This window comes from Bos grunniens, chromosome 4 (genome assembly GCF_055505025.1).
Source record: "Bos grunniens cultivar Pamir isolate PY7600 chromosome 4, Bosgru_T2T1.0, whole genome shotgun sequence".
In the NCBI taxonomy this organism is placed as follows: domain Eukaryota; kingdom Metazoa; phylum Chordata; class Mammalia; order Artiodactyla; family Bovidae; genus Bos; species Bos grunniens.
Window position 1 is genome coordinate 92,787,753 of NC_141168.1, and position 25,473 is coordinate 92,813,225.

Below are 25,473 nucleotides of genomic sequence, written 5' to 3' on the forward strand. Positions count from 1 at the left end.
GCTATATAAAAGCTGAAAATTAATCTAAATTCTTTTATAGGTATTTATTGTAACTAGAGTGGCCTTCTCACTTTAGGAAGTCTATTTCAAAATAATAATAAGAATAGCAAATGGTACTTAGTTTGTGTCAGGTCCTATTTATGAATGTTTCACTTAGATTCAGCTATTTCATATGGAATTTGGAAGGCATTTTTATGAATTCTTTTATTTTGCAGATGTGAAAAATTGAGGCACAGATGGCTTAACTAACTAGCCTGGGGTTGGACAGGCAGTTCCATAAAGGAGCTGAGGTTTGATACTAAAAAGTCTGGTTCCTGAGCTCAGGAGCTCAACAATCTACCTAAGCAGGTAAGCTGTTTTACAATACCATGGCCAACTAGCAAATGGTTCCCAAACAGAAATAGTCTGAACCCAAATTGACATTACACTTGATTATATTGTTCACATTAAAATGTTAATGGGAAACAATTGATTAAATCACTGAGGTCTTTCCAAAGGAAAAGGCACATGAAATTCTTTGTTTGTTACCATTTATATTACAAATTAACAAACTGAAATTAAGGAAGATGCTAAACTAATACTTTGGAGAAGGCCTGTTTTTACCCGCTTAAAGTTCAGGAGAGGAAAAAAAAATAGAGGTTGTACCTATGTAGTTCTTAAAATCAATTATATTGACACCCTCTGGAGGCTGTTTCTATGTAGTGGCCATGAGTGGTGAGGAGACTGCCCTGTCCTCAACTCTGAACAGCTCATCGTAATGTCCAAAACAGCAAAAAACACTCTGATTTTTAGGGTCTGTTTATGGGTTCAATTCAAAATCTAACCAGTTTCTTAACACAGTTTCTTGAGGGCTGCAAGTCTAATTTAGCCTGAACCAATGATGCAATATCTCTCAAGACCAAAATGTTACAAGAGCACCTTCTGTTTAAAACATGCATTTCAAGAGAACAGCAGGATTCAGCTACCCTAACCAATAGCCCCACTCCAAAGATACAACAGATGTTGGTCTGTGTGCAAAGCAAACATCAGCCTTGCTAATGTGGTCTGTGTTGGATTCTCGTAATTAGACATTTATCCCAGTGCAGAGTCAAGGTCATTAGAGTGAAAAGCTGTAATGCTTACAATTATTTTGCCCCTCATGTTTCTCTGCATGAAGTCAGGGAAGACAGCGTGTAAAAGAAGAAATATTTCCACTACTGCAAAGGTCTCTTGGTATGACAGAGGCTGGGAAACAGAGCCAGTAGTAGAGTCTGCTACCGTTTGGTTAGACAGCTTGACCTGGATTTGGCTAAGGATCCACAACCCCCCAGTGTCGCCCTCCCCCCATGCCTTCTGACCTATACAAGGGAAACATTAACCCACAGAATGGCAAGCAAAAAAGCAAGGGGCTAGCAACCACAGCCTAATTAAATTTAACATATTAAGAAGCAGTGAAACCACAGGCAGCTGAAAAGGAGTGCTCAAGTTCAGCACGGCCACCATTTCTAAACACAGCGTGTGCAGTGAACGAGGGACAGTACCTGCAGAGGACAAGCAGGAACCGAGTGCTCATGACAAAGCTGAAGCACATCAGTCTCTCCAAATGATAGGAATAAGGAGACTAGGGCTACTGACAATGGCCAGATTAAAAAAAAAAATATTGCAACTTTTTTCTCTAAGTAGAGAAAATGTATATTGATGTCAGGTTCACAGAAGACAGCCACTAATCAATCAGTCAAGGTTTCAAAGTCCCTTGTCTACAATAACAATCCTGGGGCACCACAGATCTTTGGGGGATGCATATTTTAGAAAAATGTGCCATATGTAATCTGGTTTAAAGAGCACGGGGTTTAAGACAAACAATCTGTGTTTGAAACCAGGCTCTGCCATTCACTGGTTGTGTGATGGAGGCATGTACTCTGCGTTCCTAGTTTTAGACTCTGGAGAGTAGAATGTGGTAGGATTTAAGGATCTCTTCTAGCTAATCTTATCCACCTCTGAAAGCTGCCATCGATCACTTTAGCAACCAATTCCACCTGTTTTCTCTTTATTTTATAAAAAGCATTATTTTTAAACACTGGTGATATTCAAAATATTTAACAATCACAACAAGACTTGACTAATTTGTACAGACACTGACCACACTGCCTTCTTTGGAGGGTTTAAGGGCACTGACAAAATATACAAACCATAAAAGCTGTAATGTCAAAGATCATGATAAAGCCCCATTTTTATTAATTAAAGCAGTAATAACTGAAAATAAGGGTATTTACTATTTTTGCTTTTTCTTTGCTTTTTCATTTTTAAAAATTACTCTTGATTTGATTATTTTTTCCTCTATTAGTCTTTTACATTTTCCTCCACTAGTTTTTATTTTAGCATTTCAAACTTAAGGGTTTGTATGCTGTCCACGGTTCCTTTTGTCTCCTTCCTTTTCTTGGCCATCACTTGGCCATTTCTATCCTTTCTTTACCTATCTGCTGACCCTTCTTCTGCTGTCCTTTTCTATCCTATTGATAATGTTCTTTAAGTGTCACAGGCTTATTTGCTACACTGTAAGATACAGGAACAGTTCCAGGACTCATTAAATGGTCATCAGCAACACCATCACAATCATGGTCACTACCAGGAGTCTCACAAGAACATCATTCACTTAATATCCAAGACATCAAACAGAAAAAATATTTAAGTTGCTAATGTATGGCCATGGGCTGACACATCAGCCAGCAGAGAAAGCTAAGCAACTCTCAGAAAAGGACTGTGAATGTTCCTTTTCATTTTATACTCTTGTCCTGCCTACTGGTGGTGTTCTTGTTGTTTAGTCGCTAAGTTGTGTTTGACCCTTTGAGACACTATGGACTATAGCCCGCCGGGCTCCTCTGTCCACGTGATTTTCCAGGCAAGAATACTGAAGTGGGTTGGCATTTCCTCCTCCAGGGGATCTTCCCAACCCAGGGATCGAATCTACATCTCCTGCATTGGCAGCCGTATTCTTTACCATCTGAGCCACATAGGAAGCTACCGGTTGCTGCTGCTGCTGCTAAGTCGCTTCAGTCGTGTCCGACTCTGTGCGATCCCATAGACGGCAGCCCACCAGGCTCCCCCGTCCCTGGGATTCTCTAGGCAAAAACACTAGAGTGGGTTGCAATTTCCTTCTCCAATGCATGCAAGTGAAAAGTGAAAGTGAAGTCGCTCAGTTGTGTCCGACTCTTCCCGACCCCATGGACTGCAGCCTACCAGGCTCCTCCGTCCATGGGATTTTCCAGGCAAGAGTACTGGAGTGGGGTGCCATTGCCTTCTCCAAGGTAACTGCTATCCTACATGCTACCAAATACCCACAGATACATCACAGTAGGCAAATTTCTGGTACATATCTGCCCATACCAGTTGACAAAAGATATTTAAAAACACAAATTTTATTGGGTTTTATCTTTACTTTAAAAAGTCTTCCAAAGATAGATTACTATTTACTCATACTAGTGGAATTAAAACTATGTCAACATGTTCATAGCAAATAAAGTTTTCCCTTGGCTAATTCTGATTCTTCTAAATATCAAAATTGGCTAGATAAATTACAATTCAATCTGCAGTTAAGACAACCAGACATATAAATTATTCTTTAATGCTTTTTCAGTTAGGTAACTTCTGAGAAAAATTTTAATCGACTGATTTTTTTTTTTAAAGTTCTATTCATTTGACTAATTGATTTCCATATACTTAATTACATAGCAATGTTTTATAGGATAGGTAAATGTACACTACTGATATCTAAGAGTTGGAGAGTCTTTCTGTTGCTTTGAAAGTTCAATTAAAATGAGTAGTTCTATATCAGTAAGATGGAGAAGGCAATGGCACCCCACTCCAGTACTCTTGCCTGGAAAATCCCACAGACGGAGGAGCCTGGTGGGCTGCAGTCCATGGGGTCGCTAAGAGTCGGACACGTCTGAACGACTTCCCTTTCACTTTTCACTTTCATGCACTGGAGAAGGAAACGGCAACCCACTCCAGTGTTCTTGCCTTGAGAATCCCAGGGATGGGGGAGCCTGGTGGGCTGCCGTCTATGGGGTCACACAGAGTCGGACATGACTGAAGCAACTTAGCAGCATATTAGTAAGAACAGTTAAACATTAGAAAGTAAACTCTTAAACTGTAACATTTTCAAAGAGATACTTTTAAAAGTAAATATGATATATATTTAATTTCCAAAGAGATAGTTAAGGAGGTTTTATATCAGATTTTTTAAAGATGCTCTGAATATGTTTCAAGAGTCAGGATTTGGGGACTAAATTTTCAGAATCCACATAAAAGAATATTCAAAGTTACAGAATAAATTGGCTTAGAACTAGTGCTCATTGTCTGATCTTAATGGCTCTTTAGAATTTTCAGAGTTGGTAAGGAATCTCAAACTCATGTTTTGTTTTTGTTTTCTAATGGACTTAACCCTACCCAGGGCCACACAAATTTATTCTGCAGCATACTGAAGTCTTCCATGCGTTTTAATAAATGTAATTATACAAAAGTACTGGACATATTTATTTAATATTTTTAAAAGGAGACTAGGATGTCCAGGGTATTTTCTCTGTTTCATTTCATTAACATAAATCACTCTGCTTGAGATGAAACACTCTACACATGAACCGCATTAAAGTAACCTACCCCTTAGGAGCAAGGCCGGAGCCAGGCCAGCTCAGGGACTTGCCTCAGTCCAGATTTTGAACATGTTCACAAACAGGTGCAGACCCTTCACACCAAAACCAACAGAAAAGTGTGTGCTTCCCATGTAAACACTGCCTGTTCACCCTGCCCACACTTTGATTTGTTGGAACTGACTTCATTATTTTCCCTTGATGGATCCTTTATTTAGAAAAAATATCTGCCTTTTTACAGTGGAAAGAGGGAGGAAAACAATCCTTTACCTTGATCTCCTTGGCATGTGTCCTAGGATGAAAAATGAATGCCATTTGAATTTTTACGTCAGGACCATCCTCCGTCAGTGCAGTTTCTCTAAGAAATCCTCCACCTTTGTAGCGTCTCTGCTTCCCGCCCCTAGCTAGATTAGCCACTAACTTTACCTGAGACTCATTACATGATAATGTTGTACACTGTTTCATTCTACATGAAGGCAATACAAGGTGTTAGGGTTAAATAAACCAAACTATATTTATCATCAAACTAAGAAGATAAATTTTCAGTCCCTCATTCACAATAATGCTTTCCAAGGCCTTATACCTATTTTCACATTTTTTCCCCTTGGTATTCTTTCTCTGAAAGAAAGTACTCATAATTGTACAAGACTGAGCAAGACCCATGAACTGGGGTCTGATTCTGAGTAGAAATGAGAGCACACCTCCACTGTATGAAACTCTCCTTCCTTAAACACCTCAGAAGTAGGTGCTACTTGGCGAAGCATCCCCCTCCCTTATCTGGGTTCTCCTACTGCAGGGTTCATACTTTATGCTTTGTTGATTCTCTGTCTTATGGGAATTTTCACTCACAGCTAGAACTGTATACTTCTCCAAGGAAAACGCTGACTACTTCTGCAGAATAGCCCAGAGATGAGCCCACAGTAGGTCAGTTACTTGTAAGGCAACTTTCTGCACATCCATACCCATGGCAGATCCTCAAGTGCCAAAGGCTGAACTAAGAAATTGGGCATTAAGAACAGAGCTGTGCCATTTTTTTACCCCTCAGCAGTCAGGTTGGGAGAGTTTTATCTGGGAATAAGTTTCCAATAAACCTCAGTTTCTACGGTACTTCCCCCACAGGCATATACCTGCCCACCAGAAGGGAAGAAGCACTGGTGAGTGGTTGGTGCTGTATTATAAAAGAGGAAGAAAGTCTAATGAATCTGAGCATGCAGGAAACCGACTCTGAGCTGATGTTTTTGTACAAGGAAGAAAATGGAAAATGGTTTGCTTTCATAAATACATTTTAAAAGACAGAGCTAATTACCAACATTTGATGTTAATGAAATTTTAAAAGGTTGATTGGGCAATGAAATATAAGTCAGCACACAAACTAACATTTCAGAAAATTACATATTAGACCTTAATCTTTCACATGTACCCTTTGAAAATTAAAAATGCATTTCATGAGAAAGCAAATAAAGGATGGTCATTACTAATAGATAATAAAGCCAAGCACTAGAGAAAGAGCGGGCAGACACTGCAGCCCAGGTCCTACTGGTGGAAATCTGGTGAGAGCAGAGGTGAGCCACTGCTGGGCAAAATGAAGCTCCCGTGACCACAAAAACTGCTTTCTTCCCAGTACATTTCTAAATCCATTCATGTTCGTCTTGGGAATATACTTGGATTCCCATTCTGAATTAATGGTGATGGTAGTGGTTTGGTCGCCAAGTCGTGTCCAACTCTTGTGACTCCATGGACTGTAGCTTGCCAGGCTCCTCTGTCCATGGGATTCTCCAGGCAAGAACGCTGGTGGGGGTTGCCATTTCCTTCTCCAGAATTAATGGTGAGGGACACCCAACCTTTTGTTCTAGCCCTGACTCTAACTTCCTGTGTGACCTTTCTAAGTATCTTGTCCAATTCATATGGATGTTTGAAGACAAACAAAACAGAAACAGGGCTTTTGAGCTTTGGGAAGAAAGATCCTTCTTTTAATGTTGGGCCCAGGAAGTAGTTATTGATGATTCATGGAGGAAAAGTATTCTGCAGGTTTATTCTAAGGAAAACTTCCCTCAACAGTCATTTTGGGATGAGAGATGTCACACTTCTACCTCTCCCAGCACAAGAGCCTATATCACTGTGTCTTCTAGCCACACCACATTCCCCACGCTCATCCCATACTTGGCATATTGGAATCAGGATCAGTTCAGCCAAGGAAAGCTACATTGTTCTGTTATTCAAGAAAAGTATTTTCTCCTTTTTTTTTTTTTTTTTGAATCGGTTAAATGTCATGAAGGCTTGTATGTCATAATGCTATTTATGACTTCTGAATGCTTTGATATAAATAATTTTTTGGCTTATGCTTGTGCTTTTATTTGGGTTTTCTTTCACTTATATAATTCAACCTATGTGGACAACCTAAAGACACTGATTGAACATTTAAACATGCAGTAAAACAAAAGAACATTTTAAGAAAATGATGAAGGACTTTGCCAATTTATTGCCCTGATAACTGTAATTATCATCTGAATAAATATGTGATGACCAGAGCAGTGGTTTGCTAAAGTTCAGGACATGTGTACGTCTAGTAATATTATCTTTGGAAACAAGATGACATTACCACATCATGATACTATAGGATCCCCAGAGCCAGTTTCTTTTTTAACCAGGAGAAGTAATGTAGTTAAACTCTTACTGTGTTATTTCAGGGTGTGCTTTCTTATCATGAAGGGTATTTACTTAATTGAAACTCTCCCCTTATTGAAATAAAGACAAACTAATTTTCCCCTTTTCCTCCTCAGCAGAATGTAGCCATGAATAACAAAATGAGGGTTTTACTATTCTGTAAGTCCATAAATGGATTTACCCATAAAACCAATTAGATGTTCACCTTGCAATTAGTTGCCAATTGTAAGAGTTTTAAAAAAAACAAATCCATGCATTTAGTGTGTCACATCTCATCTAATAAGTTTGGGAAATATGCTCACATAGTTACACTGAAACAAAATATACACAATGACTGTAAAATATCACCAATTTGCTATAATTTTGAATGGCAGTAACGTTACCCTAAGAAAATTCACTGGATGATTTAACAGTGATATCAAAGGAAACTGACCCTCTTTCCCCTTTTTCCTCTCTTGTTGATCTTCTGTTTCTCCTTCCTTCTTTGTCTTTATAACCATGTGTTATCTAAGAACCATCTGGAAGCAACCAGTAGGAAATGGAGAAGACAGTCTGTGGAATATCGCTCACCCAAGTGCTCAGTGTATGTGATAATAAAATATTTTATTGTATATTATGCAATATATTACAGTTATTTTTATTAGATTGCTTGAATCTAAAGTATTGATATACTTATTTTCTATTCTCACGTTTATTTAACTAACAATGAACTGTCTAACATGCCAGCTAAATTTGCTCCCTGTATATCAGGATTTCTCAAACTGTGGAATGCTAGTTTCTGTAATATTTACAGTTATTTGGGGGAAAAGAAACTGGGGGAGTGGAGAATTTCACGCTCAAGTAATTTGAAGAAACGTGTTAAATAATCTAAGACTTCCTTACTACTGCAATTCTAAAAGTCTTTAATATGCTTTTGCAAATTATCAAGAGGAGATTTTTTTACCAAATGACATTACTTATTGGTGAGAAGTACTTATTAATGTCTTCTGTGTATAGTTTTAGCAGACAGTAGTGTGGAAAATACTTTTGCTGATGCCTCAAATTTAGAGCCATAATTGGACTGTTTCCCCAGATCCTTGTGGTGCCTGTAGTACTCTGCCTCGGCCACCATAACAAAATATCGTAGACTGAGTGGTTTAAACAGCAAAAACTTATCTTCTCACAATTCTGGAGCCTGAAAGTCTGAGGTCAGGGTACCATCTCGGTTGCATTCTGTTGCGAGTTCTCTCTCTGGCTTGCAGAGGGCCACCATCTCGCCAAGTGCTCACAGAGAGCACCTTTCCTTGGTGGCGCATCCGGGGGAGAGAGACAGAAAATCCTATGGTGTCTCTTCTTATAAAGACACTAATCTCATCAGACCAGGGCCCTGGTCTAGGGACCTCATTTAAACCCTAATTACTTCCCCAAAGGGCCTATCTCTAAATACCATCACAAGGGGGTGGGGCATAGAGCATCAACATGAAATTGGGGGGTGTGGGAGGACAAAGGCGTTCAGTCAATAACACTGCTTAATAAAAACATACATTTTGTATTAGCTGAATACCCTACGACTCTCCTCCCTTTGATCTGAGTTGACATCTTGTTCATCACTGACAAGAAAAGTCTGTCAAGGTCCCCTTCATTTCTCTTAGGAGGTTAGGAAGTGAAGGCTCACAGTCCCGTCTTCTCAATACTGATTCCCTGGGCTCTCCGTATGGTCTCTCACCCGTGCGGAGAGTGTGTCCAGCGGAGCCTGTGTATAAGAACACTCAGACAGGAGCACCGGCTGAATGGTCCCCAGCATCATGCGTGAGATCGGAACTCATTCATGTCAAACTAACATAAATAATGGAAAAACAGTCAAGTTTTTATTTCAAAAAGAGCACACTCAGATGGTATCGCTCATGCCTTTCCTACCCAAGAGGTGATAAGCAGGACAGGAAGCAGGCCTGAACTCCATGTCCTTTGGCTTTCTAGCACGACTAGATTCCCCCTATCACCGAGGGCTAAGGGTTGAACAATTCTTAGTTTGTTAAGATGCATAACACGTCTTTACCAAATAGACAAAAAGCTACAGAGCAGCAGCAAGCTTGGAGAGGACAGAAGCCTTGGGGACTCTGCAGCCAACCCCTAAGAGGGAGATCTCCTAGTTTCTGCTTCTTGGCTTCGAACTAGACTGAGAGCACTTTTGTCTCACCCCTCTGTGAGAGACTCTAGAAGCTGGGGTTTAATTTTGTAGAGTCTCCTGAGGGGTCTTTATTCCTCAGGGTGTCAAAACAACTTTCACACCATAGGAGGGTTCCTCACTTATTTCCACTTCAAAGGGGCATTAATAATAATCCTCATTATTACAGAATCCACCCAGACTTTTCTGGTGGGATGATTAATTGGGGAGTGTGGCGGTTTTTTTTTTTTTTTTTCTCCCTTCAATATATCAGGTGCAACCATATCAGCCCCTAAAAATAAATGTCCTCTCTGCAAAAAACAGGCACAAACAAAAATGTTTTGAAAAGTAATCACTTGTTTAAAAAATGGAAATCGGGCTTCTGTGTTGTAAGGAATGTATGTGCATAACGGTGAAACCCAACACTGGTAAACGATCTGACTACCTCAAAGTGAAGTTTCTGCCTTCCTACAGTGGCCTTTAACCCTGCCCTTTCCTCCAATCTGAGAAGAGCTGATGTTGATGGAACATATAATGGCCCCTTTCCTGTGTAGTAAAGTCAGCAATAAAGCTCAGTAATTAAGGGTACCAGGGAGGCCCAGCCCAGCAGGCTAGTGGTGTGGCGAACACTTTTAGAACTTCAAACAATATCAAAGTCACTGAGAAACGGGCCTAGCTCAGTTCTGGTTTGAATTAAGCCTCACTTCCACACGCACTTTTCAAATCCAAGCTCAAACAAGAAAGCCAAGGCCTTCTGGATTTCATTAGAGCCAATTATCTTATCTGTTTCATCTCAGGCCTGACCCTAAGGCTGGCAAACAGCTATTCAGTGCATTTGTGTGGTTGTTTGAGAAAGCCTCCAGTCAGCCAATGGCCCGAGGACCTGCTAATTAAAACACCGTTGCCCCCCTGCCTTAGTGATTAAATATTTTCAAGCTTTTGTAAATAATTTTTCCATTCTTTGCCCCAAGCCTCAAAGGTCCAATACATGCAGTAATTTATTTAGTTTGTCAGAGAATACTGTTGGAAATAGGGCCATAATGGAACCTTTGGAGACTTTTATATGTCTTGGTACTTCTGAAAGTGACAGTTTATAAACCAGCCAAATGTGTATACTGTTTCTGATGTAATTATGGCCTAATGGCCCTTCTCCTTTTGAAGTGATATAGTGTATAACAGGCTTACATCTTGTCAATAATCATATTTCCTCAAATGTCAACATGATATCTAGCATTGGAATTTAATGAGATCATTTAAGTCCTAGAAATGGTATCAAGGTACCGTGTCTCCAAGTTTTTCTTTTTTTTTTTTTTTTTTTGCCTAAGGGTGGGTCACAGTCATGAAGACTGGCTTGGGAAGAAGACTAATCGAATTCTTGCTTGCTCTTTGTGGCAAGGACCTGCTAGAGAACACTGAATTCTTTCCAGAGCCCACTTCTGAGAAGTCAGTGAGTGATATGATGATGCCACTTCAGAGAAGAAAATATTCAGGGAGAACATTTAGAATTAGGATCATTAAGTTAAACATTTTTTCCAGACCTAATTTATATGCAGAGTGATCTGAGAACTTCAGAATGATACTTATCTTACAACTGGATTGTGGGAAGGGAGAGGACTTTGAGAACTTACTTCAGAGCTGTGCACACATGGGTTTGGTGAACACCCCAGGAAGCCCTCCCTGCCCCCTAAGCTCCTCGGGCAGGACCTGGCCCTGTGCACCAAAGTGCACGCAACTCCAGCATAGCTCCTCCAGGACCAACACACAGGCAGAGCAGCGGGTGAACACGCAGAGCAGACAGACGCCTCTCACCCTACCGGCCTGGGCACGGCCATGCAAACTCACAGCTCTTCTGGGCAGTGCAGTCATGTTTTATGGGAGGAAAATAAAAAATCTGGCGTTGTGTTTGTTGTTGTTGTTGCTCTTTTTGAAGTATTACAAGAAAAAAAAATGCTGGCAGGCTCATTAGCGGCATCCAGTGTTCACTAACACACCTATGAAAAAGAACTATGGGATGGAGCGATTCTGCTTCTGCTGTTCTTAAAATGACACTTTGGTCTTATCCTAAATAATAGGCTTTTAATAAAAACATCCACCAAAGGCAGACAATTAAACAATACATAAAGCAACAGGGGGCAACCTCGTGGTTCAGTTATAGTCTGGAGCCATTCCAAAGGAGAACATGTGGGTATTTTACAAGGAACAATACACTTTTCCAAAGTTATTATAAAACAACAAAATTTTAAAGTGGGCCTAATAAGCCCTTCAAACTTGGTACAGGATTTCACATTTGGCTCTGACAGTGGGAGGATCTGTTTACATCCTAATTTTTTCAAAAGCATGTTTAGAGAACTATGTCAAACATTATGCCTATATATCTATATTAGACATATCACTGCTTTTTTTAAGAAGACATACAATATGCTAATTTGCTTACTTTCAAAAAACTGACACTAGTAAACTAACAGGTGTTTACTAGTAAAACTAACTAGTAACTAACTAGTAAACTTCCCTGGTGGTTCAGCAGTAAAGAATCGGCCTGCCAATGCAGGAAATGTGGGTTCAATCCCTGGGTTGGGAAGAACCCCTGGAGAAGAAAATGGCAATTCATTCCTGTATTCTTGCCTGGGAAATCCCATGGACAGAGGAGCCTGGCGGACTACGGTCCATGGGATCGCAAAAGAGTAGGACATGACTTAGCAACTAATCAACAACAACAACAAACCATAGTAACAGGTGACTGATCCTTCTTTCATAATTAAATATTTTCCATTTGGATCCTACATTTGATTTGTATCAATTGTCATATCCTCAAATAACTAAACTAAAGGGAATATATTAAGCTTCTGACAGACTTCAGTTTTCTGAGTAATTTACAATTTAATCAAATAACTTTAAACTAAATCAATTAAAACATGACATCCCCAGATTTTATTTCTGTCCCTGCCTCTTTCATCTGCTGAGTCACACTTGGAATAATTATATTTACCAGAGAGGAAGGCATCACTGAATAATTTCTGCAAATGTATTTTCAATTTAGAAGTTCTGGAATATAAAAGGGAAGTGAGAGTATCAGAAACTTGTAAAAGGGAGAAGACTCGGGTACACAAAGCAAAGTCAGAGGCTCAAGGCAGCAACTTGAAGAGACTTTTTCTGAAACCGAAAGCAGAGAGAATCAAGTCATCAAGCTTTCTTTGGGTTATAAAACTTTTAAATTATAAATCTGTGCCAGCTTCATTCTTGCTCTGGATTGTAAATAAACTCCTCTTCATATTCTTGCCTCTGACTACTCTTTGAATAAAAATGCTCATTTGTTTCTGAAATTCAGTAACTCCAATATTGCTTTAATTTCAAGGAGTTAGGAACCAACAAAAAAATACACATCCTGGATGAATCAATATTCTGTTTTCAAATACAATATTATATATCTTTAATACAAAGAGGTTATTTTCTTGATGGCTATTTCTGTACTTGCTTTGGTATGCAAAATATGCCCAAGTTGACAGACAGATGGATTTAAAATTCTGCTAAGACTGAAAGGTGACTCAGTCATTCATCTTCCCTCCTCCATGCCCCTCACCTTTTTTTTGGCCACACTGCATGGTTTGCAAGATCTTAGTTCCTTGACTAAGGATCAAACCTGTGCCCCTGCAGTAGAAGTGCACAGTCCTAACCACTGGACAGCCAGGGAATTCCTCTCCCAGTCACTTTTCAAATTACAAAATATGAATTATAATGCCAAGAATGTTTCTTTGCTGAGCCTTTCCCGTAAGAATTTACTCAGTCTAGAAGTCTGCTGCTCTCCATCCGGCTTCACAACAACAATACTGCTCTTTGGAGCAGAACATGTTAAGACTACAAATATCCAGGACTGTAGTATCCTTAAGAAAGATGGACATATTTGTGAAATATACAAGGGCACATCCTCAACCTTTTATAGAGTTGCCAGAGGAGTTTAAATGTCTACACTTATAGGAACGAATGTTGATTTATAAGCTTCATCTACATGACATCAAATCACTGGGATGAAATATGGAAAATTATCTATCAATCATTCAGATATCCGATGTCATACAAAGATCTGGACTACTATCTGAGAGTCATGCCTACAAGAAAATTATGTAAACTTCAGTCCTGCACCTCGGGTAATATTCACACAGACTTTCTAATGAACAGACATTTCCCAAAGTGGACTCTTCTGCTTGGAAAAGTTACATAGTAAATTTCTATTAGTAAACATTACATCTATCTAGTTCAGAAAAGGGACTAAAAATTCATATTTATGGTACACTAAAACAAAAGTTCTCTTTCTTTTCTCACATCATTTGTCCTCTCAATAAATTTAGCTTTAGTAAACTTTAGGTGTAAAACCATGGAAATGAAGGCAAATTATTCACTTTCAAGAAAACACATGAAGAACAAAAGGCATTGAAATTTAGTTAATAAATAATAAATATAGTTCAATAAATAAAATCAGTTCATTGAAATACAGGATAAGTAACTTTTATTTGGCTTTATCTTACCAGTAAATGAAGTATAATCTTAAAATATTCACTAAAACTGTGAAAATAAAAAGTATGACTTCACAGTCCATTAATTATATGTACCTTCCATTCTGGCTATGTCATATTGTAATTAACTGCATACCAAGTCCATCATTACTAGATGAGATGATTTAAACTGATGAATTGATCTGCGCTGCTTGACAGTACAAAAGATGTGCTATTTCTGGCCTAGAAAGCTTCACAATACTATTTCGTGGAAAGCTTTCATTTCCTGATATCTCTGAGTATTACACATATGTTGGGAGGATTTTGTGCAAGGCAAGGGTTTTGTAATCCACTGTTCCATCCTTAAAATAAAAACAAATTGTTTCCAGTCACGCAAATTACTTTCTTTCTTAGAAAGAAGTGCTAGGGTAAAGTTAATAGAATATAGCTACTCTCTTAATTAGTCCTTATTAGTTAGAAAAGTGTATAATTGCTATACAAATTCCTGGAAATTTCTGGATTTAAAACTGTTCTAAGTCAGAAGGGAAAATGTTGCTTAAAATTTTTACAGCTGATCTTTCAAAATAATAATAAAAAGTATCTTGCATTTGAACTATTTTAAATAGTTCACAAAAGAGAATACAATTCACATTTCAAAACTTCAAGCACTTCAAGATACTTCCTGGACTTTTTTTTTTACCTGAGTTCTATACTGTCTAATAATATCATCTCTCTTTGATGCTCAACTCAAAAATGAAGTTTGCAAGTTTCCCAAGGAAGACAGGTGTGCATAAGATCAATTTACTCCGAAGGTCAAAGAGCAAAATTCTAAGGGTATCTAGAGACACACACCTATAGAAATTGTAATTTTTTGATGAAAATTGGTACAATATGTTGCACAGATGAAAGAGGAAAAATGTTCTTAAACTATACTTACTGCTGAAACTAAAGAGCAGATAGTCCTGACAGCTTTCTAAAATTTATTCCTATGGATCTTTTTCTTCTGACCTGTTCTGATAAAACTTCTTGAAACATCTCTACATGCAGAATATAAAGAACAGAATCTGGACAATGAGTAAAACTGTAGGTCACTCCAACAGTAATTTCGTATGTATTGCTCTTCACTGAAATAAAATATCAATAGATGAAAATCATTACTGCTTTGTTCCCAAGATTGACTGACAAGTTCAGATTTGAAGTCCACATCTTCTTTATTAGCCAAGTCTTTCAGAAAAAGAAAATGTGGGCTTGATTTGTGAGCTATGATAAATGGTCTGGGAAAGATGGTAGTAGGGCCAATTTGATATGTACAGTATTTCATATTGGCAAATTGTTTCAAGAAATTCCACCCTCTTTCCCAAAATGTCTTCAACATCCTTGGGAAAATACATACTATCATGAGCATAATATATTTGGTTGTCATTAGCAATTGAAAATCCATTTGAAGACCGTGAAGCATCAACCACAGTTCTTATAGACAAAATAAGACCCCAAATCAATTCTGCAGTATTGAGTATGATTTTTAGATGACAACAAATCATTTTTTATTTCAAAGTTGGATCTAAGTGTTCATTTATCCATCTATTAAAATTTAATTTGGGTTTTCTCAAGTTCAATCACATACCCATTTCAAAAATGTCTAAATATGTAAATAATGAAAAAACTATTTTAATAAAAAAGGAAAAAATACATTCTCCATTGTAAACAGTCTGGTTATCAAAAAGAAGAAAAATTAAATGAGTTTTATTTGATAGGCTCTTAGTGTGGACATGAGGAAGGGCACAGAGAGAAGTGGCTTGGAATTAGTATATGATACAAGGATAGTGAGAATCTAGGAATTATTTTCAATTTTAAAATAGTATTACCAATTTAAATGTGAAAGATAAATGCTAGATAGACTAAAATGCATTGGCAAAGAATTTCTCTCTTTATTATTGTTCTGTAACCCCTACTCTTAACAGAGGAAGTGAAAGTGAAAGTTGCTCAGTTATCTCTGACTCTCTGCAACCACAGACTCTGGAATTCTCTAGGCCAGAATACTGGAGTGAGTAGCCTTTCCCTTCTCCAGAGGATCTTCCCAATTCAGGAATAGGACCTGGGTCTCCTGCATTGCAGGCAGATTCTTTACCAACTGAACTATCAGGGAAGCTTGACAGAGGAATTATAGTTTTTAACTTAGGGCCAAGAAGTACTGTCTCTATACTCACACTTTTTGATACACAATCCCTGATCACCATTAACCAGCTATGTGACATCAGGAAACCTACCAAAACTCAAAGGGGACTTCGTGTCCCCATCTGGAAACTGGCAGCACTTAATTCAACAACTTGTAAAGATGAAAGGAAATGAGCAACTAACAAATGTTAAGTCCTCAATGAATGTTCTATGTTACTATGTTATTATCATTATGTTATCTTATAATAGTTTTATTTTTCATTCTCTCAGCAATAAACTTCACTAAAATATGATAAAAATAAGAACAATAGCCATAAAATATGTACTTAGTTGTCATTATCAACGAGAGGACAGAAATATTTACTAAGATATTCTCTCATTTCTCAGAATTAAGCAAACTCTTTTAGTCTCTGCATATGACAAGACCATTTAGAAGTCAGTGCTCTAAAATTCGGAGAAGGCAATGGCACCCCACTCCAGTACTCTTGCCTGGAAAATCCCATGGACAGAGGAGCCTGGAAGGCTGCAGTCCATGGGGTCACTGAGGGGTGGACACGACTGAGTGACTTCACTTTCACTTTTCACTGTCATGCACTGGAGGAAATGGCAACCCACTCCAGTGTTCTTGCCTGGAGAATCCCAGGGACAGGGGAGCCTGGTGGGCTGCCATCTGTGGGGTCACACAGAGTCAGACACGACTGAAGTGACTTAGCAGCAGCAGCAGCTCTAAAATTAGTTAGAGCAGTAATGTTGTGTTTGATAAAATAAGGTAAAATAAAATATTGTACTTATTTATATGCCCTGCTCAAAATTATCTACTATCATTTCATGGTAAATTCAACCACTAGTTATGCTAACTAGTTGTCTGAGGAATAGCTGCTCTGTAAATATGACAACTAAGGGCTCTATTATCTGCTCTCAAGTTAAATTTTAAATGCATATTGTTCTATTTTTGCCACAAAAGGGGAAGAAATCATAGTAAGCTCTATTTTAAAGACACTGCATCTAGAACAGAATTGACAGTGTGACTCATGAACTGAGAACAGATATGCGATCTAGTCAAGTTTCAAATCACAGTTTTGTATTAATGGATTTTAAATTTGCTTATATCACTAAAGCAAACTGGTGCAAACCAAAGACAACAGAAACAGATACAGGCTGTTCTGACTCTTCGTATATGCTCAACTGATTCAGCGGCTTTGCCTGAGTAACAAATACGCTACTTTTTAAACATTCTATTGGTTATTTGGTCAAAGTATTTTAACAAAGGCTATATTTGCAACACAAAAATATTTTGACTAAATAGAGACACTTCATAAGCCAATGAAAAGATATGAAGAATACATCATGTGAAATGCCAGGCTGTATGAAGCACAAGCTGGAATCAAGATTGCCGAGAGAAATATCAATAACTCAGATATGCAGATGACACCACCCTTATGTAAAAAGTAAAGAAGAATCTCTTGATGAAAGTGAAAGAAGAGAGTGAAAAAGTTGGCTTAAAACTCAACATTCAGAAAACTAAGATCATGGCATCCAGTCCTATCACTTCATGGCAAACAGATTGCGAAACAACGGAAACAGTGTCTTACTTTATTTTCTTGGGTTCCAAAATCACTGCAGATGGTGACTGCAGCCATGAAATTAAAAGACACTTGCTCCTTGGAAGAAAAGTTATGACCAACCTAGACAGCATATTCAAAAGCAGAGACGTTACTTTGCCAACAAAGGTGTGTCTAGTCAAGGCTATGGCTTTTCCAGTAGTCATGTATGGATGTGAAAGCTGGACTATAAAGAAAGCTGAGTGCCGAAGAATTGATGCTTTTGAACTGTGGTGTTGGATAAAACTCTTGAGAGTCCCTTGGACTGCAAGGAGATCCAACCAGTCCATCCTAAAGGAGATCAGTTCTGAATATTCATTGGAAGGACTGATGTTGTAGCTGAAACTCCAATATTTGGCCACCTGATGCGAAGAACTGACTCATTGGAAGAGTCCCTGATGCTGGGAAAGATTGAAAGCAGGAGGTGAAGGGGACGGCTGAGGATGAGATGGTTGGATGGCATGACTGACTTGATGGACATGTGATGTGTCTGAGCAAGCTCTGGGAGTTGGTGATGGACAGGGAAGCCTGGAGTGCTGCACTCCATAGGGTCACAAAGAGTTGGACAAGACTGAGCAACTGAACTGAATTTTACAATAAAATAACAACACATACTCAATATATATTTTCTAGGTTAGGTAACTCGCTCGTTTCCTCATTTTCAGTTGGCATTCTGACAATCTGGTGAAGCAGAATCATCCTGGGTAGCAGTTTTCCCCCAAAGGTGAATATGCCTAAAAACCTGATGTTTATACACCTTTTGTATTTGGAAATTCTTACCATTAACAAATATTAATTATGGTAGCTACAGAGTATAAACACGTTGGCTTGGAGATTTGTAATTTTTTAAAAATCACAGCTTTTTAAGTTTGCATCTAAGGAACCCAAATCAATAGATCTAAGTTACTCTCTTAGCTTGTCTTCAGTGGGTGCCAAATGAGACATTTGCTATTTCATCAGTACCTTCTAAATGTAAAGGGCCTGTACTTATTTTTTGCAATTAAAAATCCAAGGAAACCATCATCCATGTACTCATTCATTCATTTATCTATCCAATATCCAGTAAAATATACATAATTTGAAGGACTTTTTCTTCTACATCAGAAATTGCTACTCACTTTTTTAAACACATGTAGATGTCTTCTCACTAGATTCAATTAGAAGTGTGAGATACATATTATCTCTTGCCCACTATGCACAAACTATTAATATTGTTAAAATTACCATACTATGTCAGGTAATCTACAAAGTCAATGCAATTGCTATCAAAATACCAATGGCATTTCTCATAGAACAGGAAAAAAAGAATTTAAATTTGTATGGAAATACAAAAGAGCCTGAACATTAAAAAAAAAAAAAAAAAAAACACTTGCAACAGAAGAACAGAGCTGAAAGAATCACTCTCCCTGACTTCAGACTATACTAAAAGCTACAGTAATCAAAACAGTATGACATTGGCACAATAAGACAGATAACAGAACAGAACAGACAGCCCAGAAATAAACTCACACACTTACAGTTTATTTATCTATAACATGACAAAGGAGGCAAGAATATACAAAGGAGAAAAGACAGTCTCTTCAATAAGTAGTACTGGGAAGACTGGACAACTACATATAAAAGAATAAGATCAGAACACCCTCTCACATCATTTACAAAAATAAGTTCAAAATGGTTTACAGACCTAAATGTAAGGTGAGAAACCATAAAACTCCCAGAGGAAAACATAAGCATAATATGCTGAGACATAAGTCATAACAATTTTTTAGATATATCTCCTAAAGCAAAGGAAATAAAAGCAAAATAAGCAAAAGGGACCTAATTAAACTTAAAAACTTTTGCACAGCAAAGGAAACCTCTGACAAAATGAAAAGAAAACTAACTGAATGGGAGAAAATATTTGCAAATGATACGACAAATAACGGGTTATATATACTATTTATATATATAAATAGTTCATACAATTCAACATCAAAAACCCAAATAACCTGATTTAAAAATGGGCAGAAGAAGTAAATATTTTTCCAAAGAGGAAATAAAGATGGCCAACAGACCATGAGCATGGAAAGATGCTCAACATTGCTAATCATCAGAGAAGTGCAAATCAAAACTACAATGAGGTATCCCCTCACACTTGTCAGAATGGCTATCATTTGAAAGAACACAAATAACAAATGTTGGCAAGAATGTGGAGTAAAGGGAACGCTCCTGCACTGCTAGTGGGAATATAAATTGGTTCAACCACTGTGGAAAACATGAAAGTTTCTCAAAAAATTAACACTATAACTATCTTATGACCCAGGTTTCCCTGGTGGCTTAGCAGTAAAGAATCTTCCCGCAATGCAGGAGATATGGGTTTGATCCCTGGATCGGGGAGCTATCCTGGAGAAGGAAATGGCAAGCCACTCCAGAATTCTTGCCAAGAAAATGCCATGGACAGAGGAGCCTGGTGGTTGCAAAGGGTCAAAAATGACTGAGCATGCACGCATACATACCTACACCATATGATCCAGAAATTTCACTCGCAGGTATATAGCCAAAAAATCCCCAAACACTAATTCAAAACGATACAAGCACCCCAGTGTTCACAGCAGCATTATTTACACTGCCAAGATATGGAAGCAATGGAAGTGCCCATCGGTGGATGAAAGAGTAAAGACGATGTGGTATACGTATGCAATGGATAGGAGTTAGAAAAGCATAAAGTTTTGCTATTTGCAGCAACATGGATGGACCTGGAGAACATTACGCTAGGTGAAATATGTCTCACAGAGAAAGAAATAGTGTCTGGTTTCACTTATATGTGGAATCTAAAAACAATAAACTAGTGAATACAACCAAAAAGAAGCAAACTCACAGAGAACAAACTAGTGGTTACCAGGAGACAGAGGCAAGAGGGGCAATTTAGAGGTAGGGAGTGACTGCTGCCATGAAATTAAAAGACACTTACTCCTTGGAAGGAAAGTTATGACCAACTTTGATAGCATATTCAAAAGCTTTGCCAACAAAGGTTCGTCTAGTCAAGGCTATGGTTTTTCCAGTGGTCATGTATGGATGTGAGAGTTGGACTGTGAAGAAGGCTGAGCCCCAAAGAATTGATGCTTTTGAACTGTGGTGTTGGAGAAGACTCTTGAGAGTCCCTTGGACTGCAAGGAGATCCAACCAGTCCATCCTCAAGGAAATCAGTCCTGGGTGTTCTTTGGAAAGACTGATGCTGAAGCTGAAACTCCAGTACTTTGGCCACCTCATGCGAAGAGTTGACTCACTGGAAAAGACTCTGATGCTGGGAGGGATTGGGGGCAGGAGGAGAAGGGGACGACAGGATGAGATGGCTGGATGGCATCACTGACTCGATGGACAAGAGTTTGGGTAAACTCCGGGAGTTGGTGATGGACAGGGAGGCCTGGCGTGTTGCACTTCATGGGGGTCGCAAAGAGTCGGACACGACTGAGTGACTGAACTGAACTGAATTGAATTATTATATACAGAGCTTCCCTGATAGCTCAGTTGGTAAAGAATCTGCCTGCAATGTCGGAGACCTGGGTTCTATCCCTGGGTTGAGAAGATCCCCTGGAGAAGGGAAAAGCTACCCACTCTAGTATTCTGGCCTTGAAAATTCCATGGACAGTCCATGGGGTAGCAAAGAGTCAGACACGACTGAGTGACTTTCACTCACTTCACTTAATTATTATATACAGAGTAAGGTACATGGATGTACTGTAAAACATGGGGAACACAGCCATCATTTTGTAATAACTATAGAGTATAACACTTATAGCTGTGAATCACTGTACTGTGCACCTGTACCTTATATGTTAATAATATTGTACAAAAGTAAATAAATGGTCTTATACAGATAACCACTTTAATATTTACATAACTCTTAAAGAATTAATTTTTAGAAAAAAATGTGTACTGCGCTCATTTAGTGATTATGTATAAGGAAGAAAAACAGTCTTTTGAAGTGACTGGAACAGAAATTGATAAGCAGGCATTCAGAAAATATTTGTTGAACAAAGAGAAGACATTTGAAATTGTTACAAGCAAATGAGTGTTCAGAGTTCTTATAAAGCATACTCCTTGAGGGACCAAGAGATAGTCAGATTTCATGCAGGTCCCTCAGGGGGTTCCAAAGCTTCTACCGTAGTGTATCATTCTACCCTCTTTTCTGAATTATTTATCTATTAATTGATTTACTCAGCCAGAATTATTGAATAGCTCTTCTTTGCCATGCTGTGTACTAGGGATTTGTGATTCAGGTCATGGGGAGAAGTCTTATATTACAGTATAAGTTCACTATGCTTTATCACACCTTAGTCTTTTACCTTATGAACAACAGAAAAGAACAGCAGTGTGGTGGGATAGAAACAGTATAGATTTTAGAGCCACATCACAGCCCTTCCATATGGTAGTTCTGTGGCTTATGCAAACCACTTAAGAAATAGCCATGATGTCCATAACATCTATAATCGAGAACCTGCCATGTAAGATCTTAATATAAATACCCATAATTATTTAATAAAAAATACTTAAAAGATACTTGATATTACTGAAGATTTTAAAAACTTGTGAGAAATCTGAAGCATCAGTTCAGTTCCTCAGTTCAGTTGCTCAGTTGTGCCCGACTCTTTGGGACCCCATGGATTGCAGCACACCAGGCAACCCTGTCCATCACCAACTCCCAGAGTTTACTCAAATTCATGTCCACTGAGTCGGTGATGCTATCAAACCATCTCATCCTCTGTCATCCCCTGCTCCTCCCACATTCTACAATTATTCAGAAATTAATGATATTAATAACTGCATAGAAGAAATACTAGCTATTTGAACCAGATATGAAATGTTATATATTCTATTACATTTTTAAAACTATCTAGAAAACTTAAAGCAAAAAGAAAATGTTCAATTTGTCTGCAATTTTCTTTTTGCCACAGAAAAAAACAACACACAACAGAGACCAACCCAAGGGCAATATGTATGGAAATTCTGGCTGGTAAAATAAGCAGCTATCTTATATCCTATTATAAATGGAGTTTCAGAGAGACAGGGCTTTTCTTCCAAAGATACTTATCACAGTCCACAAACAATTAAAACTTTAGAAAAAAGAAAAGACTCCATTTATTTCCTCCCCACTTCTGTAATTTGACATCCACACACAGATGTCAGAAAGCTCTTCACTTTCAATACTTAGAAAATGGATTATATTAAGAAGGATATGCTTATAATACTACACTAAAATTTATCTGGAGGCCACACTAGTGCCCCAAATTAGAAAGGAATATATGTGTGTGTGTGTGTGTGTGTGTGTGTGTGTGTGTGTGTGTGTGTGTGTATAGAGACAGATAGATGAGAGAGAGAGAGATGGGCATTCTTTGCCTGCAAAAGCCTGTATGAAGTATGACCTGTATACCTGCCATGCAATCTCACCCTCACGCTCTTGAGCCCACAGAGCAAGATCGTTTCACGACTCCACGCTTTCACAGCCTATTCTCTCTGGCTAGTATGAATCTTCTTAGTCCAATTTTTTTACCCCTTGAAAACTACCACTTATTTTGAAAACACAAGTAGAATAATACTTGATGAAAGCATCCCAGAACCTTTCAGAAGTAATTCATCATTTTATCCTCTCTATGTCTAAGGACATCTATTCTCTAGAACAGTAAGTACCACTTTTATTATGTTCCCTAAGAGCATATCAACTCTAACTTCCAAGTGCTCATCACTGCCCCTGGCATATACTATGTGTTCAATGAATATTTTTTGAATTAAGGACTTAAATTTCTTGAGTCCTCCAAGGACAGTTTACAAGTATTTCTAGTTATACAAATTGAGCAGCAAGCAGAAATTGTATAGTTCAAAATTAATAGACTTATTATGGATTAAATCTGGTTCTTAAATAACTATAAACATCAAAGTCACAATTTTACATTTCTGTAGCAGAGCTAAATAATGTAGCCTCTCTTCTAATTCAGCCTGGATATGGTGACCACACTGGGAAGTTCAGAGAAGTTTGCTAAAATAAAGTGCTCTTTGCTCTTTCCAGGCAACAGAAGGTACTGTCTTCAGGACATTCAAATGCTTTCAGAAGCACTTGATTCAATCACCATTCCAATCAAAAATGTACACTTAATACCAAACCAGTCATTCCTAAAGGAAATCAACCCTGTTTATCCATTGGAAGGACTGATGCTGAAGCTGACGCTCCAATACTTTGGCCACATGATGCAAAGAGTCAACTCACTGGAAAAGATCCTGAGGCTGAACAAGACTGAGTTAAGAGTAAAATGGGGTGACAGAGAATGAGATGGTTGGATGGCATCATTGATTCAATGGACATGAGTTTGAGCAAACTCTGGGACATAGTGAAGGACAGGGAAGCCTGGCTTGCTGCAGTCCATGGGGTCATAAAGAGTTGGAGATGACTTAGCAACTGAGCAACAATGCTTAATATCTATTTTCACATTATTTAATGAAATTGTGTTCAAAGGGGCTTTAAAAAAAATAACTCATCTACTGTTAACTTTGTCATGGGAGAATACGTACAAAATAGCAATTATCCTTTCATGCTGTGAATACTTGATCTATTCTTATGTAAAGGTACAGTACCACAAATAGTATTATAATAAAAAACTAATAGCTCTGTGTTACAGACCAATGAATATAATCACATACTAAAGTTGAGAACTTAATGTATGTATCATGTAAGTTACGAAGTCAACTTGATAAACAGACAAATTCATACGTAATGTAATATAAAAGTCTATTATCCCATTAAAATATCTTTAAAATATTAACAGTGTTTAAGTTGCAAATACAGGCAAAAATAATTTATAATACTGAAACCCCTATAGGTTTTTAATGTACATTTTTAGTTTTACTACTAATTAACATTGGAAGGACTGATGCTAAAGCTAAAACTTTGGCCACCTCATGCGAAGAGTTGACTCATTGGAAAAGACCTTGATGCTGGGAGGGATTGGGGGCAGGAAGAGAAGGGGACGACAGAGGATGAGATGGCTGAATGGCATCACTGACTCGATGGACAAGAGTTTGGGTGAACTCCGGGAGGTGGTGATGGACAGGGAGGCCTGGCATTCTGCAATTCATGGGGTCGCAAAGAGTCGGACATGACTGAGCGACTGAACTGAACACAAGGTATCATCACAGACAATCCAAGTCAAATAAACAAACTTATCTCACCTATTTTTCTATAAAGAGTACAGATATATGAGTGTATATTTTTTCAGAGTGCAAATCTGAAGTAGAATTTTCCTCAAATATCAACACAAATATATTTATTTTAATGAATATTCTTAAAAATAGCAATTTCCTATCATTTTTCCCGAGGCTATTCTCAAATTAAAAGTGACTCTCAAATGAAAAATTGAAGTATGCATGATACACAGGCCAACTTCTGTGTATTGTTGTACTTCTGCAACAATAATCAGAAACCCATTAAAACTTCACTGATTAAAAACTTTTCCTATGTATTTAGGATACATTATCACCAGGATTTTTCCCTTCGGAATTTATATATAAATGTTAAATTAGGAAAAAAAGAATGGGTCAAAAATTTCTTATCATGCACTTGTTTGCTATTGCTTACAAATAAACAAAACACCTCAAATCCTACAGTACCAACCCATTAAAATCTAAAATCTTGCAAGTGAGGGATATATTAACATAATCTGATATTTTTCCTTAAAAGAGACCTTATTGAAGACTGAAAAAAAATTTAATACCAGAGAATAAATGACTTAAAAACTATATCCAAAACA

The 25,473-nt window shown here is 37.9% G+C and overlaps 1 pseudogene across 1 annotated transcript in view; it reads right to left on the bottom strand.

The window, feature by feature from the left end:
- LOC147374535 (histone deacetylase 9-like) overlaps positions 1-25,473 on the bottom strand; it is a 300,860-nt pseudogene that overhangs the window by 142,580 nt on the left and 132,807 nt on the right. The gene's annotated exons all lie outside the window — the stretch shown is intronic.